Source organism: Pogoniulus pusillus, chromosome Z (genome assembly GCF_015220805.1).
Source record: "Pogoniulus pusillus isolate bPogPus1 chromosome Z, bPogPus1.pri, whole genome shotgun sequence".
Classification (NCBI taxonomy): domain Eukaryota; kingdom Metazoa; phylum Chordata; class Aves; order Piciformes; family Lybiidae; genus Pogoniulus; species Pogoniulus pusillus.
This window is the reverse complement of record NC_087309.1, coordinates 19,120,290-19,139,708: the sequence shown is the minus strand read 5'-3', so window position 1 is coordinate 19,139,708 and position 19,419 is coordinate 19,120,290.

Genomic DNA, 19,419 nt, shown 5'->3' with positions numbered 1-19,419 from the left:
AGCCAATGACTCTCTCAGTGAAGAACTTTCTCCTCACCTCAAGCCTAAATCTCCCCTGGCGCAGCCTGAGGCTGTGTCCTCTTGTTCTGGCGCTGGCCACCTGAGAGAAGAGAGTAACCTCCTCCTGGCCACAACCACCTCTCAGGTAGTTGTAGACAGCAATAAGGTCACCCCTGAGCCTCCTCTTCTCCAGGCTAAACAATCCCAGCTCCCTCAGACTCTCCTAGTAGGGCTTGTGCTCAATGGCCTCTCACCAGCCTCATGGCCCTTCTCTGGACACGCTCAAGCATCTCAACGTCCCTTCTAAACTGGGGGGCCCAGAACTGAACGCAGTACTCGAGGTGTGGTCTGACCAGTGCAGAGTACAGGGGCAGGATGACCTCCCTGCTCCTGCTGACCACACCATTCCTGATGCAGGCCAGGATGCCACTGGCTCTCTTGGCCACCTGGGCACACTGCTGGCTCATGTTCAGGCGGGTATCAATCATTGCCCCCTGATCACTCTCTGTCTGGCTGCTCTCCAGCCACTCCGACCCCAGCCTGTATCTCTGCATGGGGTTGTTGTGGCCAAAGTGCAGCACCCTGCACTTGGAGCTATTGAACCCCATCCCATTGGACTCTGCCCATCTGTTCAGGTGGTTAAGGTCCCACTGCAGAGCCCTTCTGCCCTCCAACTCAGTCACATCTGCCCCCAGCTTAGTGTCATCTGCAAACTTGCTGATGACTGACTCGATGTCCTCATCCAGATCTTCTATGAAGATGTTAAAGAGGATGGGGCCCAGCACTGATCCCTGAGGGACACCACCAGTGACTGGCCGCCAGCTGGATGTGATGCCATTCATCACCACTCTCTGGGTCTGGCCCTCCAACCAGTTCCTAACCCAGCACAGAGTGTTGCCATCCAAGCCGCAGGCTGACAGCTTAGCCAGCAGTTTGCTGTGGGGGACAGTGTCAAAGGCCTTGCTGAAGTCCAGGTAGACCACATCCACAGGCCTCCCCACATCCACCAAGCGGGTCACCTGATCATAGAAGGAGATCAGGTTAGAAAGGCAGGATCTGCACTTCCTAAACCCATGCTGGCTGGACCTGAGCCTTTTGCCATCCCTTAGGTGCGCTCTTATCACCTCCAATATAACCTGCTCCATCAGTTTCCCTGGCACTGAGGTCAGGCTGATGGGTCTGTAGTTCCCAGGTTCCTCCATCCTACCCTTCTTGTGGATGGGGACCACGTTGGCCATTTTCCAGTCTCCTGGAACCTCTCTGGTGAGCCAGGACTGCTGGAAAATGATGGAGAGTGGCTTGGCCAGCTCAGCTGCCAGGTCTCTCAGCACTCTGGGATGGATCCCATCTGGTCCCATGGGCTTGTGGGTGTCCAGATAGCTCAGCAGGTCCTGAACTGATTCTTCATGAATTTCCAGGGGAACACACCGCTCCCCGACCTTGGTCTCTCTGCAGTCCTGGCACAGGGGAATGTATGAGCTGAGGCAGACACACACGTCCAGACACAGGCAAACTCCAAAGTGGGAACCCCAATGGTGGGAAGATCCCCAATATTTATAACCTTCGCTAGACAAAGGGCAGAGTTACCACACCCTAGGCGCGAAAGCGCACAACCAATCCAAGCCTGGCTCCAGCGCGGGAACCCACGGGGCAGTCCCCCCCTTCATGGGGCAGTCCTCCCCCCCCCCCCCCCTTCACGGCTGCAGGGAAGGCAAGGGGGGAGGGAAACCAGGCGGCTTTTCCCCCTTCCCCCCGATGTCCGGGCAGGAGAGTCATTTAGGGGTACAGGACTCCAGGACACATACCAATGGGTTTGCGATAGGTCAATTGACTTGTCCATGGATGCTATCACCCAAGTCATCTATGACTGTGACATTTGTGCTGCTATTAAGCAGGCTAAGCGAATCAAGCCCTTATGGTATGGTGAGAGATGGTCAAAGTACAAGTATGGTTAAGCCTGGAAGATTGACTACATCACTTTACCTCAATCTCATTCTGGCAAGCAGTATGTGCTAACGATGGTAGAGGCCAGCACTGGATGGCTGGAAACCTATCCAGTTCCACATGCAACTGCATGTAACACCATTGTTGGTTTGGAGAGACAGATCTTGTGGAGACATGGAACTCCAGAGAGAATCGAGCCAGACAATGTCGCACATTTCAAGATCAATCTTGTTAAAAATTGGACCAAAGAGCACGGTATTGACTGGATCTATCACATACCCTACTATGCACCAGCTTCAGGGAAGATTGAACACTGCAACGGTTTGCTGAAAACCACCTTAAAAGCCATGGAGGGTGGAACTCTGAAAAACTGGGACAAATATTTAGCACAAGCTACCTGGTCGGTAAATAGTAGAGGTTCAGTAAACAGAGCAGGACCTGCACAATCAGACTTGGTCCAAACAGTAGACAGTGATAAAGTTCCTGTTGTACGTGAGAAGAATCTGTTAGGGAAAACTGTTTGGGTATTTTCTCCTTCGGGTGAAGGGAAACCTGTCCGAGGAGTGGTTTCTGCTGAGGGTCCTGGTCATACATATTGGGTAATGCAGGAGAATGGTGAAATCCAGTGTATTCCACAGAGAAATCTAACCTTAGCTGAGAGAGTTTAAATTCGGAGTGTGTAATGCAAGCTGTTAGGAGTTTTCTGTTCTAGGTACCATCAGCACCCAACACTGAAAGAATGTACAGTACATGAGCACGAACCCAACATCACCTGGGAGTCCCTGTTCTGAGCTTTTGAATCACCTACATCTGATTGAAGTGTGAACTGAACTTGTATATATTGTTTTATTATAAATATTGGTTTAGATTAGATTGGATAATTCTCAGCGATACTCTGAGTGAAGTAGACAAGGGGTAGATTGTGCTAGTTTGAAGCAAGCTGGAATGTTTTGGTAAAAGAACTAGATAATGGGCAGTGAAAAGTAAAAATGGTTGTGTCTCTTTGCTCACAGTCATGCTGAGAGTTCTGGGAAGAAGAAGGAAAATGTTTGATAATATTCTCCATTTTGTCTTTCATTCTGTTTTTCCCTTCAGACCTAGTCACATCTCATTAACCTTGCTACCACTAACCTTGCTCCCTAACCTCTTGGCTGCACCTCTCTTCTTTCTGAGAACTGGGATAAGGTTGAGAGGGCCGGGGAAGGTGTTGGGGTGCTTTGAGAGCCCCTCCTGGGGACTCAAGTTTCTGGGAGGGGAGTTGTGCTTCTGTATTGCTTATCTTTTGTATATTTCTATATATAACTGTATATATTGTAAATAGCTGCTTGTATATTTGCTGCTGTAAAATAAATAGCTTCATTTATATTCCTGGAGTCCCTTCTGAGTTATCTGGGGCAAATTCAAAAGTGTTGGGGGTGGGTCAATGCCCTAACAATCACAGACCTGTTCCAAGAGCAATGTCATCAGGCTCACGTGTGCCATGATCTCCATAAAGCACTTCCTTCACAGCAAACTCCTTCAGAAGCTTAATTCCCTGCTCAATGGTGTTCCACTTCTTGGCAGCCCCTGGCAAATCATCTCCGGAAGGATATCTCATAGCCACAGCCAAAAGAAGGCGTGTCCACAAGCTAACTCTACCAAGAGGACTTGTAGGTATTTGTCCACTCCACTCTCCTTGGTGAGTGGTCCCAGCTGCTTGGCAGACTTGTCTCCTACCTGCAGAGCATTAGCACCAATGCCACGGCATCTCACTAGCCAGCTTAGGATTGGTTCACCTGATTACCTTGAATATTCCTTTCTAACTTCCCTGACCTCTCTGAGTGGATCATTGGAGTCCTGGATGTCATCGTCCTCCTCTTCCTCCTGTTGATCTGGTTGTCCCGGGCCTAGAAAGAGAACCTTCCTCATAGCACTCTTAAACTCATTGGAACCATCCACTTTCTTGGCAGCCAACCTCACAGCGCTCTTCTCATTCAAGTACTGCGATCTCAGCATGTTTACTAGGTCTCGCAGACTAACTGCCTCCTCTTCCTCCTCTTGCTGATCACCAGAGGTCCCCTCTCTTACATCCTCCTTTGAATCACACTTTGTCAAAAGGCCTGCACAGCAACATACTTGAACATGTCTGCTTGAGGTTTTGAATCACTGGGGGTCTGGCCTGAGGTCTGTGAGTTCAGATCTGCCTTAGAATTAACAGAGTTCTAGTCTGCTGGCTGGGGATTCGAACTGGCTGAGCTGGTGTAATCAGGAACATTCTAATTTTGAGCCTGTGCTCCTGGGATGCCTGCCAATTGTTGTTTGTTGTCATTGTTATCTTTGTTGTCAGGAACATTGGCAGTTTTCCCAGAATCTGAAGAGGGAGGTATAGTAACTGTAATAGGAGCTCCCTGTTGTGAAGGAAGTGGTATTCCTTGTTGTGACCCTGGCTGGGAAAGAGGTGGTTGAGATGTTTTATTTTGATTTCCACTGGTACACTGTTTCTGAGGCACTGAGCTGTGTGATTTTGAGACAGAATTTTTTCTAGTTCTTACAGGCACTGCATTTGAATTTTTCACACAGAATATTAAAAGTATTATAAAATAAAAAATTATAAGAGCCAGGATGACACATACTAGACATGCCACAAGTCATTTTGAGTAAAAATATTTACAAGGATTTGGCATCTCAGTCTGGGGGTAAATTACCCTCATAAAGGCTTTAGTTCAAGCAGTATTTTGATTGCTTGTAATATTACTGTCAAATATCCCTGTAATGTTACTGGTAAGATTTTCAGTGATATTAAAACCAGCGTAGCTGAGAATGAAATCACTCCAGGATCAGAAAATGTCTGTAACTTTAGCTTTAGCCTTTGTATAAGCTAGATTAAAAAAGCAAGCAACAATTTGAGCTTTTATCCAATTAAATGCCAAAAAACATAACCCCAACCAGATCAGAGCCCCCACCAAGTACAATAGCTGCTTTATTAGCTTCATTCTGATTCCCAGAGTTAATTAACAGTCACTCAAATGAATTTGCACCACGTTGGGGAAGCCAAATAAAATATGGGGTGGTTTGGCTGTTACCCGCCGCCCCACACTTTAGAAAGAACCCCAGCTAACTCAGCCGGACTCTAGGAATATAAATGAAGCTATTTATTTACAGCAGCACAATATACAAGCAGATATTTACAGTATATACAGCTATATACAGAAATATACAAAGTAAAAGTAATACAGAAGCACAACTCCCCTCCCAGAAACCTGAGTCCCCAGGAGGGGCTCTCAACCACCCCTGCACCTTCCCCCTGCCCCTCTCAACCTTACCCCAATCTTCAGGAAGAAAAGAGGTGCAGCCAAGAGGTGAAGAAGCAAGGTTAGTGGCAGTGAGGTTAGGGAGATGTAGCTCGGTCTGAAGCCAGAAGCAGAGTGAGAAAATGGCAAAAAGTGTTATCTAAAGTTTACATTCTTGTTCAGTGAGGCTCTGAGGGAAGGAGACATCACCAATGTTTTCCTTTCACAGCCAATTATCTACTTTTTCTCACCAAAACATTCTGTCCCGCTTCAAACTAGCACAGTGAGACAGGACCTGCCCTTCCTAAACCCATGCTGGCTGGGCCTGATCCCTTGGACATTCTCTAGGTGCTTTGTGATTGAATGTTAGCACAGGTTAAGCACTGTAGACCTGTCAAATACTGTCTCCATTGCTGCGGCATGTGAGGCAGAAGACAGACATTAGAGTCATCCTTGTTGTTGTCTACCAGGGCATGTCTTAGTTTTCAGCTGGCATTACCCTCCAAAGAATGACATGCTAGCAAGCCTTGGAGATGTGGAAATTTAGAGTTACTTTTTCCTCAGTCACATAAAGAAGACAGTTGATGGTCTCAGAACTGAAGTCCAATTTTACACAATCAGTTTTTCATGGTTTCTTTTCATTTTATTCTATTGCATATTTCTTTATTTTCTATAGAAAGTTGGTCCAGAAAATACACTCACTGGTGAAGCAAAAACAAGACAAAAATGAGATTTCTATTTACAGGACATTCCATTACAATGTTAATTTGACAAAGAGGTATCTGTCATGTATGTGTCATACATATATAATAATTGATATGTGTATTCAATCTTATTCCTATGAAAATTCCATTTTTTTGAAGGGAACTATTACTTTATTTTGTCTATTTCCTTGAGGCGTTTTTGGAATTAAAATTATCTGAACAATTTTTCACGTTCTGAAGTAGATCTTGAGAAAGAAGTTTCCTTGACTTATAGAGAAGTTGGAAACCAAAAGCATTGTTTATAATGGGCGTTGACTGTTTGCTGCCTTTAAATTCAGCCTCCGTTCAGTTCAGTTGCTTGAACTGAGATAGACTTCTAGGATGAAGAAAGGCTGTGAGCCACATGAATGAGCCACATTAAAATCTTCCTCATCTATACATGTCATACAAACAAAACTGCAAACAAAATTAAAAATCATGACAAATATATGCAACTCTGATGGAAAAAGTAATAATTTAAAAAAAACCTGACAACAACCCTGAGATATAGAATGTCCAAAAAAAAAGGGAAAAACTCAAGACAAACCTAACTTCCACTGCTGAAGTTGTACTATGCAGCAGTATTAACCACATTATCATTGGATACATCAAAGAGTGTGTTAGAAACATGCTTACTACAAAATGAAATACTGCATATGCATCCCTAAAAAGCAATATCATTAACATAAAGGAGCTTGTCACTCCTTTACAAGGGTAAATTCCTGCAACGGTTTTGCAAATATAGTGATTCAATCACTACATTGGAGAGGGAGGCAATAAAAATGATCAGGGTAGATATTGATGATGGCTTAATGTAGACAACATTTGCTATGAATTCAGCCTCTTTTATTCTTTAAAAACTGGCACTGATTTATAGGACACAGTTATTATTCATTGAGTTGATAGTTAGGAAGATCCGTTAGGTCAGACAGTCTAACCTCAAAAGAGTAATGGATTATTGTAACAGTATCTAGTTGCCTTATTCAAGTTCAAAGGCTTGCAGACTTTTTATAAATAGTTAGGCCAAGGAATACAAAATGAAATTAGGTAAAATGTGGGAGTTGAAATACACCTAAGGTGCCAGAGTACTGGAACTATAAGAGACTGTGAAAGGGAAATTGGCTACTTTCATAATCTAAGCCCCCTCAAAAAAATGGAACTAGAGTTACCTCTTAGTGGAGGGCAGAGCCCAGTACCCTCCCATCAGCAAGTCTCTCAGCCTTCATGTAGTAACCCCCATGAGCAGGATCAATGGGAAAGAGTCAATGGGAAAGGGCCCAACAGAACAAATGCAAGCGGAACAAGCACGCTGCTTTAAGCAGCATACTGCCTACAGTGTACTTGCAGAATAGATATGAGGCTCTGTAGGAGGAACAGGTTGTGAGAGAGGGTGAGGACTCATAAAGCCCAGAAACTGCACCAAAGACAGGTTGCCTCAGGCCAGCCATCAAAACCAATCCTAAAAAGAAACCTCAAAGGGTCGCTGTAATAGGAGACTCCCTATTGAAGGGAGCAAAAGGCCTGATATGCAGACCCAACCCACTTCATAGTGAGGTCTGCTGCCTCCCTGGTGCCCTGGTAAGAGACATCGTGGGTAAAATTCCCAACTTCATGAGTTATTCAGAACATTACCCACTTCTGGTCTTTCAAGTGGGTAGCGACAATACAACGAGAGGCTCACAATGAATTAAAAAAGACTTCAGGACCTTAGGACAGCTGCTAAAGAGATCAGGAGCATAAATTGTCTTCTCCTCTATCCCTCTAACATCAGTGATGGACAAGGGAACATGTAGGAAGAGCAAACAGCTCAATTCATGGCTCCACAGCTGGTGTCATTAACAAGGGCTTGGATTCTAGAACCACAACTAGATTGACAAGGCACCAACTAATGTGATGCACTTGTCTCAGAGGAGGAAAAAGATCCTGGGGCAGGAGATTGCAGGGCTCATTGATAGGGCTTTAAATTAGATTTGAAGGGGAAGGGGTTAATAGTCTCATGGTGACAAACAGTGGGGCAACTCACTGGAGGCAGAGGGATGGAGAGCCAATGATGGCCCTCAACTTGCTTCCCTGAAGCAAGCCAGGGATGACAATCTGAGGAAATCAAGGGGAACTGGCATGAGAAGACCACATGGCCAGCCCAGCTAAAGTGCCTCTATGCAAATGCACAGAGCTTGGGCAACAAATAGGATGACCCAAGGGCCACTCTGCTTCTGGGATACCCTGGCATAGTGCCTATTACTGAAATTTGGTGGGATGACTCCCATGACTGAAATGTAGGGATAGATGGGTACAAGCTCTTTAGGAAGGATAGACAGGGAAGGAGAGGAGGACATATTGCCCTCTATATCGGTGACCATCTAGAATCAGTGGAGCTCCACCTGGGGAAGGATGATGAGCCATTTGAGAGTGTATGAGTTAAAATTAAAGGGAAGACAGGGGAGGGTGATGTTACAGTAGGGGTCTGCTGCAGGCTACCTGACAAGCAGGACTAATCAGATGAGGCTCTTCACAGGGAAATAGAAGCGGCTTCCAGGTCACAAGCCCTAGTCCTCATAGGAGATTTCAATCACCTTGACATCTGCTAGAGGAACTACACAGCAAGGCATCAGTGATTCAGGATGTTCTTGGATTGCACAGATGACAACTTCCTCTCTCAAATGCTAGAGGAACCAACAAGAAAAGGTACTATGCTGGACCTTGTTCTCACCAACAGGGAAGGGCTGGTGACTGATGTGAGGCTCAGGGACAGCCTTGGTTGCAGTGACCACGAGGCAGTTGAATTTCAGATCCTCACGGCAACCAGGAAGAAGCATTCTAAGATATACTTCAGGCATGCAGACTTTGATCACTTCAAGGATCTGATGGCCAAAGTATCATGGGACAAAGCTCTAGAGGGAAGAGGGGCCCAGGACAGCTGGTCAGAATTCAAGGATCACCTCCTCTGTGTCCAGCAGCAATGCATACGAACTCCAGGGGGAGTAACCCTGAACCTGACCCTAGGTGATCTTGAGCACTCCCCAGGAGTGGGTCTGAACACCACCAGGTGATGGTTAGCCTACTCCCACTTTCTGTCCCATAAAAGCAGAGGGACTTCCCATTTTACTCTTTGCATCATTCCCTGATCCCTGCATACCAGCATTACCATCTGTTCCTGGTTTCTCCTTTGTTTCACCATGTGGCCATCACCATCACAATCAGGTTGTATTTGTACACTTTGTATTTGCTATTTTTTCCCTTCCTTAATCTTTTGTAACTTCCCTACCTCAAATACCTTTTAAAGTTATCATTTAAGTTTTCTTTTTAACTTCCAAATCGAGTGAGATTCATTTATTTGTGTGTGATTACCTTTTCTCTCTCTCCATCTAATCCCTTTCTTTTGGGAAAGAAGGGGAAGAGGGAAGGACACTTTATAAAATTGTTATTGGTTCTATCAAATTTATGAGAGTCTCTGGAAATTTAAATTAGAACCGAGACAGCAGGGAAGAATGTTAGGAGGCCTACCTGGCTGAGCAAGGAGCTCCTGGGCATACGGTCACACAAAAAGAAACTCTACAAGGAGTGAAAGAAAGGACAACTACAAGAGGGTGCATATAAGGAAGCTGCACAAACAGCTAGAGAGCTGGTTAGGAAAGCCAAGGCACAGTTTGAGTTGAATCTAGCCAGGGAAGTCAAAGGAAACACTAAAAAATTCTACAGGAATATTTATGGTAAAAAGAAGCCTAGGGAATTCATGGGCCCCCTCAGAAGGGAAACAGGTGAAATAGTCATGAGTGACACGGAAAAGGTTGAGATTGTCAACAGCTTCTTTATTTCAGTCTTCACCGCTGTCACAGATGGGTATTCTGCCGCCTACGCCGACTGTGGCAGAGGGGAGAAATTAATTGGTGCGAGATGATATTCTATAAAAATACATAATTTATTAAATTCAGTATTCTGAACTCTTGCCACCCCCAACTACTGTATTTTAATATTAATATTTGTTCTTACATGGTTATGGATGACATGATAGGAATATATCAAGCACTAACTTGTTAATAATTAGCATATATTCAAACAATAAACAGAGAGAGGACTTTTCCCATGGCTTAATGCTGCTTGGGGTCAATATGTTGCTTACCCAGTTAGGAGGGCTTAAGCTCTTTCTGCTCTATGGCAGGAGACAATAGAAATTACAGAGGCATTAAAACATTCACTTACAAATTCTGATTAATTATCAATCACTCTCCAGGGCTATGTTACAGCTTATTACAATTGTCCAATTCTTCAGGGGAGTCTATGCCTGTAGATTTTGAAGCTGGAATCCTCCCAGCTTTAGGGGAAAGGAGAATCTTCCCAGCTTCTGGGAAAAAGACAGTCTGTGATCTTGTTCTCCTGGTGAAGGATGCAATCTCTGCCCTTGTCTCCTGGCTCCTTCTGGATGCTCTGTCCAGGGATTCTTAGGCAGGACCTCAGGTGTAGAAGGAGTATGATGTAACACTGGCCATGCAGGCTGATCATGTGCAGACAATGCAGAGTCTGCTCCTGGTAACCCAGCAGCAGTGGCGTGCACCAGGCAGTGATAAGGCAGCGGGCGTGCAATAGGATGCATGGCTGCATGGGAGACTGAGCTCTGTAGATACAGGCAGGCTTAAGCATAATAATGAGAGCAAGCAAGCAAGCAATGCAGGGGAGCCCGAACACTTTGTTTGCTTGTATATCTCTATTTATTAAATGTGGGATGAGATTAATGACACATTGGCCTCCAAAATGACCAATCAGCTTGGCAGTTACCCAAACCTTACCAAAATAGGCAAAAGCCACAGGCCTGGACCTTCTAAATATGGGAATCACACGGGCAGGCACAAGCTGGGCTTGTGGGGCTTACACAACCATGACCCAAAGCCTGGGCAGGCCAGACTTTATGGCACCAGGTCTATTGTGCCCCTTTGTGCTTGTTTTATGTGTTTACCTCTGGTTATGGGCAGAAAAACATGTCCAGGCAGGGCAAGGCATGAATAAGCCTATTTGGGCCTATGGGCCCTCCACCACAACTGCAAAGGACTCTAGCCACACTCCGGGAGCTGTGGAAAATAATGACAGTGACTGGAAGGAAGAGCTGCCCATGGTAAATGAAGATCAGGTTCATGATCACCTGAAGAACCTGAAAGAGTTCAAGTTCATGGGACCCAATGGGATACGCCCACAGGTGCTGAAGGAACTGGCAGATGAGGTTGCTAAACCTCTTTCTATTCTATTCCAAAAGTCATGGCAATTTGGTGAAGTTCCCACTGACTGGAAAAAGGAAAGCATAACCCCCATTTTCAAAAAGGGTAGGAAAGAGGAGCCAGGGAACTACAGGGCAGTCAGTCTCATCTCTGTGCTCAGTAAGATACAGAGCAGATCCTCTGGAGGCACTCCTGAAACAAAAGAATAGTGAAGAGATGATTGGCTACAATCTGCTTGGCTTCACCGAGAGCAAATCCTTCTCAACAAACCTGGTGGCTTTCTATGAACAGGTCACAACTTTCATAGATGAGGAGCAAGTGACAGATGGCATTTACCTGGACCCTAGCAAGGCCTTTGACACTGTTCTGCACCATATCCTGGTCTCCAAGCTGGTGACACATGGGTTTGATGAGTGGAACACTAGATGGATAAAGAAATGGCTTGATGGCCACATCCAAAGAGTGTCTGTCAATGAGTCTGTGTCCAAGTGGAGGCCAGTGACAAGCAGAGTCCCTCAGGGATCAGTCCTGGGACTCGTATTGTCCAATATATTTTTTGGTGACATGGACAGAGGTATTGAGTACACTCTCAGCAAGTCTGTTGACGACACCAAGCTGTGTGGTGCAGCAGACATGCTGGAGGGAAGGGATGCCATCCAGAGGGACCTGGGCAGGCTGGAGAGGTGGGCACAAGTGAAACTCATGAGGTTCAACAAGACCAAGTGCACCTAACTCAGTCCTTATCAACCAAGGGAGACACCTTGGTTAGCACAAGCCCACTTCATGAGGTTCAACAACACCAAGTGCAAGGTCCTGCATCTGGGTTGAGGCAAACACAAGCACAAATACATGCTGGGCAGTGACTGACTGGAAAGCAGCCCTGGGGAGAGGGACTTGTGGGCGCTGGTGGACAAGAAGCTCGACATGAGCCAGCAGTGTGCACTTGCAGCCCGGAGGGCCAACCAGATCCTAGGCTGCATCAGGAGATGTGTGACCAGCAGGTTGAGGAAGGTGATTTTCCCCTTTACTGCGCTCTGGTGAGACGCCACCTGGAGAACTGTGTCCAGTTCTGGGGCCCCCATTACAAGAGGGATGTGGAGATAGAGAAGGGCCAATTCTGAGGATGATTAGAGGTCTGGAACACCTCTGCTATGAGGACAGACTGAAAGAGTTGGTGCTGTTCAGCCTGGAGAAAAGGAGGCTCCGGGGTGACCTTGTTGAGGCCTTTCAGTATCTGAAGGGGGCCTACAAAATAGCTGTGGAAGATATTTTCATGTTGTGCTAGTTTGAAGCAGGCTAGAATATTTTGGTGAGAAAAAGTAGATAATTAGCTGTGAAAAGGAAAACAATTGTGAAGTCAACTTCCCTCACAGTCTCACTGAGATGTATGGGAACAAGAAGGGAAAACATTAGATAACACTTTCATCATTTTGTCTTCACTTTCTGTCTGGCTTCAGACTGAGCTACATCTCCCTAACCTCACTGCCACTAATCTTGCTTCTTAACCTCTTGGCTCACCTCTTTTCTTCCTGAAGATTGGGGTAAGGTTGAGAGGGGCAGGGGGAAGGTGCAGGGGTGGTTGAGAGCCCCTTCTGGGGACTCAGGTTTCTGGGAGGGGAGTTGTGCTTCTGTATTACTTTCACTTTGTATATTTCTGTATATAACTGAATATACTGTAAATATCTGCTTGTATATTGTGCTAGCTGTAAATAAATAGCTTCAATTATATTCCCAGAGTCCATCTGAGTTAGCTGGGGTGTTTCTTAAAGTGTGAGGGGGCGGGTAACAGCCAAATCACCACATATTTTATTTGACTTCCCCAATGTGGTGCAAATTCATTTGAATGACTGTTAATTACCTCTGGGAATCAGAATGAAGCTAATAAACAGCTATTGTACTTGGTTGGAGCTCTGATGTGGTCCAGCTTCTGTTTTCTGGCATTCAATTGGATGAAAGCCCAAATATTGCTTACTTTCTTAATCTAGCTTATATGAAGGCTAAAGCTAGTTACAAACGTTTTCTGGTCCTGGGGTGATCTCATTCTTGGTTATGCTGGTTTTAATGTCACTAAAAATTTTACCAGTAACATTACAGGGGTATTTGTCAATAATATTACAAGCAACCACAATACTGCTTTAACTGTAGCACTCATGAGGGTAATTTACCCCCAAACTGAGATGCTAGACCCCTGCACAGATTTTTACACAAAACAAACCGTGGCAGGTCTGGTGTGTATTATCCTTTCTCTTATAGTCTTAATTTTTATATTAATTCTGGCATTATGTGTGAAAAAATTGAATGCAGTGGCTTTAAGAACTAGGAAAGTTTCTGTTTCAAAACCAAACCAAAACAAGGGGACACGGACAAATTCAGGGACAGTCTCATATCAACAAAGTAGTGGTGGAAATCAAAATAATTCGGGTACACCACCTCTCTCCCAGTCAGGGGCATAGCCCGGGATAGTCCCTGTACCTACTTCTTCAGATTCTGGGAAGACTGCCAATGTTCCTGGTGGGAATGACAACAAAGCCAGATTGGCAGGCATCCCAGGAGTACAGACTCAAAATCAGAATGTTCCTAACAACACTGATAACACCAGCTCAGCCAATTCGAATCCTCAGCCAGCAGACCAGAACCCTGTTAGCTCTAAGGCAGATCTGAATTCACAGACCTCAGGCCAGACCCTCAATGATTCAAACCCTCCAGCAGACAAGTCCAAGTCTGTTGTTGTATAGGACTTTTTGGCACCTGCTAAGGCAAAAGCCAAGACACAGTTTTTGACAAAGTGTGACTCAAAGGACGATGTAAGAGAAGGGACCTCTGGTGAGTAAGAGGAGGAGGAGGAGGCATTTAGTCTGTGTCATGGAAGGTAGTTTGGGAGGTTGTGGTAAAATACGCGGGGCTCACTCGTATAGTTCGAGTGATTTATTGCTCAGACATGGAGATCCCCCTCCCGAACTAAATACCCCACGTGAATTCTGTTGATCTGAGGTTGTAGAATAACAGTTCAGAAAATAGCAAATAAAAGGGAGTCTGTGATTTCTTTAGAGTTCTTTTGAGTCTTTGAAGTTATTTAGTCTTTAGGTGGAAGAGTCTTTTCCTTGAGTTACTCACTGTTTAAGCAGTTACTTCAGCAAAGTTTGAAGCTTTGGCCGTTGTCTCTTTCTTCGTCAGGATCAGGTCAAAGCGGGCCTCTGGCCTCCGCGGCCCCTGCGCGGGCAGGGCTGATCAGGAGTGAGAGGTCACCGGGGCAGGAGCGAGGCAGGCAGGCAGACTAATGAGCAGGTACCCTGATCCAGGCCGGCATGCCATTTTATAATGTTCAAAAGAGGTGTAACCCACCAGTTCAGGCTAATTTTACGTTATTTTTACAGATTGCTACAAAGTTATAATCAACCCATATAATTGGACAATTATTACCAAAACAGTTTCTGAGACCATACCAAGTTCGGCCCACACCAGGTGTTGAGCGTGCATGAGAACCGCCATTCCCCCTAACCAAAAGAGTGGGCAATGTTTACCTTTTATCTCGACTAAGGAGAGATTCTCTCATGGGACTGAAGGATTGTTTTGGGTTTTACGATGCTTTGGCCTTCAATGTGAGACACTAGTACACACAACATTGGGACCAGCTAGGGAGCTTTGCTACCCTCCATGACAGTCTGTGAGACCTAGCAAACATGCTGAGATCGCAGTACTCGAATGAGAAGAGTGCTGTGAGGTTGGCTGCCAAGAAAGAGGATGGTTCCAATGAGTTTAAGAGTGCTATGAGGAAGGTTCTCTTTCTAGGCCAGGGACACCCAGATCAACAGGAGGAAGAGGAGGATGATGACATCCAGGACTCCAATGATCCACTCAGAGAGGTCAGGGAAGTTAGAAAGGAATATTCAAGGTAATCAGGTGAACCAATCCTAAGCTGGCTAGTGAGATGCCGTGGCATTGGTGCTAATGCTCTGCAGGTAGGAGATAAGTCTGCCAAGCAGCTGGGACCACTCATCAAGGAGAGTGGAGTGGACAAATACCTAGCAAGTCCTCTTGGTAGGGTTAGCTTGTGGACACGCCTTCTTTTGGCTGTGGCTATGAGATATCCTTCCCGAGATGATTTGCCCCATCTGGCCCGTGCATAAAATTAACGGTGATTGGAGACTCACAATTGATTTTCATGCCCTCAACGAGGTGACGCCACCCATGAGCGCAGCTGTGCCGGACATGCTGGAACTCCAGTACCAGCTGGAATCGAAGGAGGATAAATTGTATGCTACCATAGACATTGCTAATTCTTTCTTCTCTATTCCCAGAGCAAAGGAGTGCAGGCCTCAGTTTGCATTCACCTGGAGACGAATCCAGTACCAGTTCAACCATTTGCCTCAGGGGTGGAAACACAGCTCAACCATCTGTCACTCAGTCATCCACAATGCACTGGAGAAAGGTAAAGCTCCAGAGCACATGCAATTAATCAATGACATAATTGTGTGGGGCCAAACTGCTGAGGAAGTCTTTGAGAAAGGTAACAAAATCATTGACATTCTGCTGCGACCAGGTTTTGCCATTAAGAGAGACAAGGTCAAAGGACCTGCCAGAGAAATTCAATTTCTGGCAGTGCAGTGGCAGGATGGTTGCTGTCACATTCCTCAGGATGTGATCAACAAAGTCTCCACCATGGCAGTTCCCACCAGTAAGAAAGACACTTCTCTCCTTCTTAGGTGTATTGGCCAGGAATTAAACCTGGGCCTCCCGTACGTGTCATGGAACGCAGTTTCACGAGAAATTTATGGGGAAAACACGCGTGGCTGGCTTGCAAAGACCAAGTGATTTATTGCAAAAATGTGAAGATCCCCTTCCCGAAAACCGAGTTATCCACGTGAATTCTTTGATGAGGCTAGAGTAACATTTCAGAAAAATGGTAAATAAAAGAGAGTCTATGATTCTTTAAAGAGTTCTTTGAGTCTTTGAAGTTGTGCAGTCCTGATTTTTAAGAGTTCATCAGTCTACTCACAGTCAGCAGCTTAGCAGGGTTTCGGCGCACCACTAGGGCGTTGTCCCTTTTCCCCGGCCAGGATCGGGTCCAAGCAGTAAGGGATCTGCTAAGTCACTTGGATCCTCACAAGTCCATGGGACTGGATGGGATCCACCCTAGGGTGCTGAGAGAGCTGGCAGATGAGCTGGCCAAGCCACTCTCCATCATTTATCAGCAGTCCTGGCTCACTGGAGAGGTCCCTGAAGACTGGAAGCTGGCCAATGTGATTCCCATACACAAGAAGGGTCGTAAGGAGGAGCCAGAAAACTACAGACCTGTGAGCCTGACCTCAGTGCCAGGCAAGGTCATGGAACAGGTCATCTTGGGTGCCATCACAAAGCACCTATAGGATGTCCAAGGGATCAGGCCCAGCCAGCATGGGTTTAGGAAGGGCAGGTCCTGCCTCACCAACCTGATCTCCTTTTATGATCAGGTTACTCGCCTGGTGAATGTGGGGAAGGCTGTGGATGTAGTCTACTTGGACTTCAGCAAAGCCTTTGACACTGTCTGCCACAAGAAGCTCCTAGCCAAGCTGGCAGCTCATGGTTTGGACAGATTCACTCTGTGCTGGATCAAGAACTGGCTGGATGGCAGAGCTCAGAGAGTGGTGGTGAATGGTGCCACATCCAGTTGGCAGCCAGTCACAAGTGGTGCTCCCCAAGGATCAGTGCTGGGCCCAGTCCTGTTCAATATCTTTATTGATGATCTGGACGAGGGCATTGAGTCCAGCATCAGTAAGTTTGCAGATGACACCAAGCTAGGAGCAGGTGTGGAGCTGTTGGAAGGTAGGAGAGCCCTGCAGAGGGACCTGGACAGGCTGGATGGGTGGGCAGAGGCCAATGGGATGAGATTTAACAAGGTCAAGTGCAGGGTTCTGCACTTCAGCCACAATAACCCCAAGCAGCGCTCTAGGCTGGGGACTGAGTGGCTGGAGAGCAGCCAGGAGGAAAGGGACCTGGGGGTACTGATAGATAGTAAGCTGAAGATGAGCCAGCAGTGTGCCCAGGTGGCCAAGAGAGCCAATGGCATCCTGGCCTGCATCAGGAACAGTGTGGCCAGTAGGACAAGGGAGGTTATTCTTCCCCTGTACTCAGCACTGGTCAGGCCACACCTTGAGTACTGTGTCCAGTTCTGGGCCCCTCAATTCAAGAAAGATGTTGAGGTGCTGGAGCATGTCCAGAGAAGCGCAACGAAGCTGGTGAGGGGCCTGGAACACAAATCCTATGAGGAGAGGTTGAGGGAGCTGGGCCTGTTTAGCCTGGAGAAGAGGAGGCTCAGGGGTGATCTTATTACTGCCTACAACTACCTGAAGGGACATTGTAGCCAGGTGGGGGGTGGCCTCTTCTCCCAGGTAACCAGCAATAGAACAAGGGGACACAGTCTCAAGTTGTGCCAGGGTAGGTCTAGGCTGGATGTTAGGAAGAAGTTCTTCACAGAGAGAGTGATTTGCCATTGGAATGGGCTGCCCAGGGAGGTGGTGGAGGCACCGTCCCTGGGGGTCTTCAAGAAAAGACTGGATGAGGCACTCAGTGCCATGGTCTAGTTGACTGGCTAGGGCTGGGTGATAGGTTGGACTGGATGATCTTGGAGGTCTCTTCCAACCTGGTTGATTCTATGATTCTATGATTCTATGACTGTGGCTAACTCCCCTCAAATTGGGTAATAATAATAATTTGTTACCAAATGCTTAGAAACCTCTTTGTAATCCTCCATTGCCTTCTTACATAAGCAGAAAGAGACCTTTGAGTCCACTTAGTGGGCAAGTGATTCATTGACAACAAGTGACATTTGACCATGGCAATCTTCTGATTCAATTAATGTTTATACATTTTGCTGGTTATTACTAGATCTAGATATTATCCATAGAATGCTTCCATGACCATATAAGAACCTAAATATTTTTTAAATTAGTGGTCAGGGGTGCCAAGAGTTCTGAATATCAAAATTAATAACAATATTAATTTTGGAAAAAAACTTGCATTAATTAATCTCCCCTTCCCAAGAAGTAGATACTGCATTTTCATGTGGATCATGAGGAAGCTGTTAGTGTGTATGCTCTTGATAACACTTAAATATAAAACCTACATTTTTTGATGTGGACATCTGTCAAATAGTGATCAGAAACTCTAATAATGAGTAGGAACTCTAATAATTAGTAGAAACTCTACCATTGACCAACATGGAGATTAGTTCAAATGAGCAGCCATTCATAGGTACAAATTACAGTCTTTAAAACAAATTAGATGTAGTTATTTGCAAATTTTACATAATAAAGACTGATAATTACTTCAGATTATTTGTTTTTGGTTTGTGTTGTGTTTTTTAAGATAGCCTGTTGGAAAACACGTTCGGTGGAGCACTATGGGAAGATGACTCTTTGTTCACCAATATGGTTAGATGGTCAAATCCACTTTATTTCTGTGATGCAGTAACTTATATGCATTCTAGCAAGAGGCGTGCTCAGCTTAAGATTGGTTACAGTCAGAGAGTCCAGAGTTATTTGTAAAGCATCAATAGGTCAGCATACCATAACAATCTGAGGGTCAGCCTCTGGGGCTGGCTAAACTCTGCCCACCTGCAGCTGCACTCCACCCCCTGCAGCTGCATGTGGGGGGAAGCTACCCTGTGCCTGCTATCTAAACTCCCAAGATGGATTCAAGGACATTCCCAGCACGGGTTGCTCATTGTTTATCAATTCTCGTGTGCTCTGCTAACAAGAATTTCTCCAACAATTCCCTCTTTTTCTTTTTGAGCAACCTAGGCTGGTCTTTCAACTTACATAGGCTATTTAACACAGGGGTGAAAAGTGCAGCTACAAATCAACAGTGCTACAATCAAAAAGGAATAAACCTGCTAGAGCTTTCATCAGTAGCATTAGTCTGGCAAGCTAACAACCCAAGCTTAGCTAACAATCCCAAAAGTTATTTCTGCAAGCGACAGTAAGTCATTCGTTCAAAAACCCAAAAGTCCAGATGAACATCACAGTCACAGGAGAGTGCAGGTGTGCCACGTCTTTGCTGGCTCTGTGTGGCGGTCGACGCTGCAGACTCACAGATCATTCAGCTGTCAAGTATTCTTCTCAGACTCCCATAGTTCTGGATTCACTCAATGTTCTCATTACACTCCTTAGCTATGAGCTGTGTCTGACTATTGTGCTTAAGAACTGCTAACCTCTAAATACAATACAAAGATATGCCCTAGATGTTGTTTTCAGGCTATTCTACTTAGGTCTTTTCCCA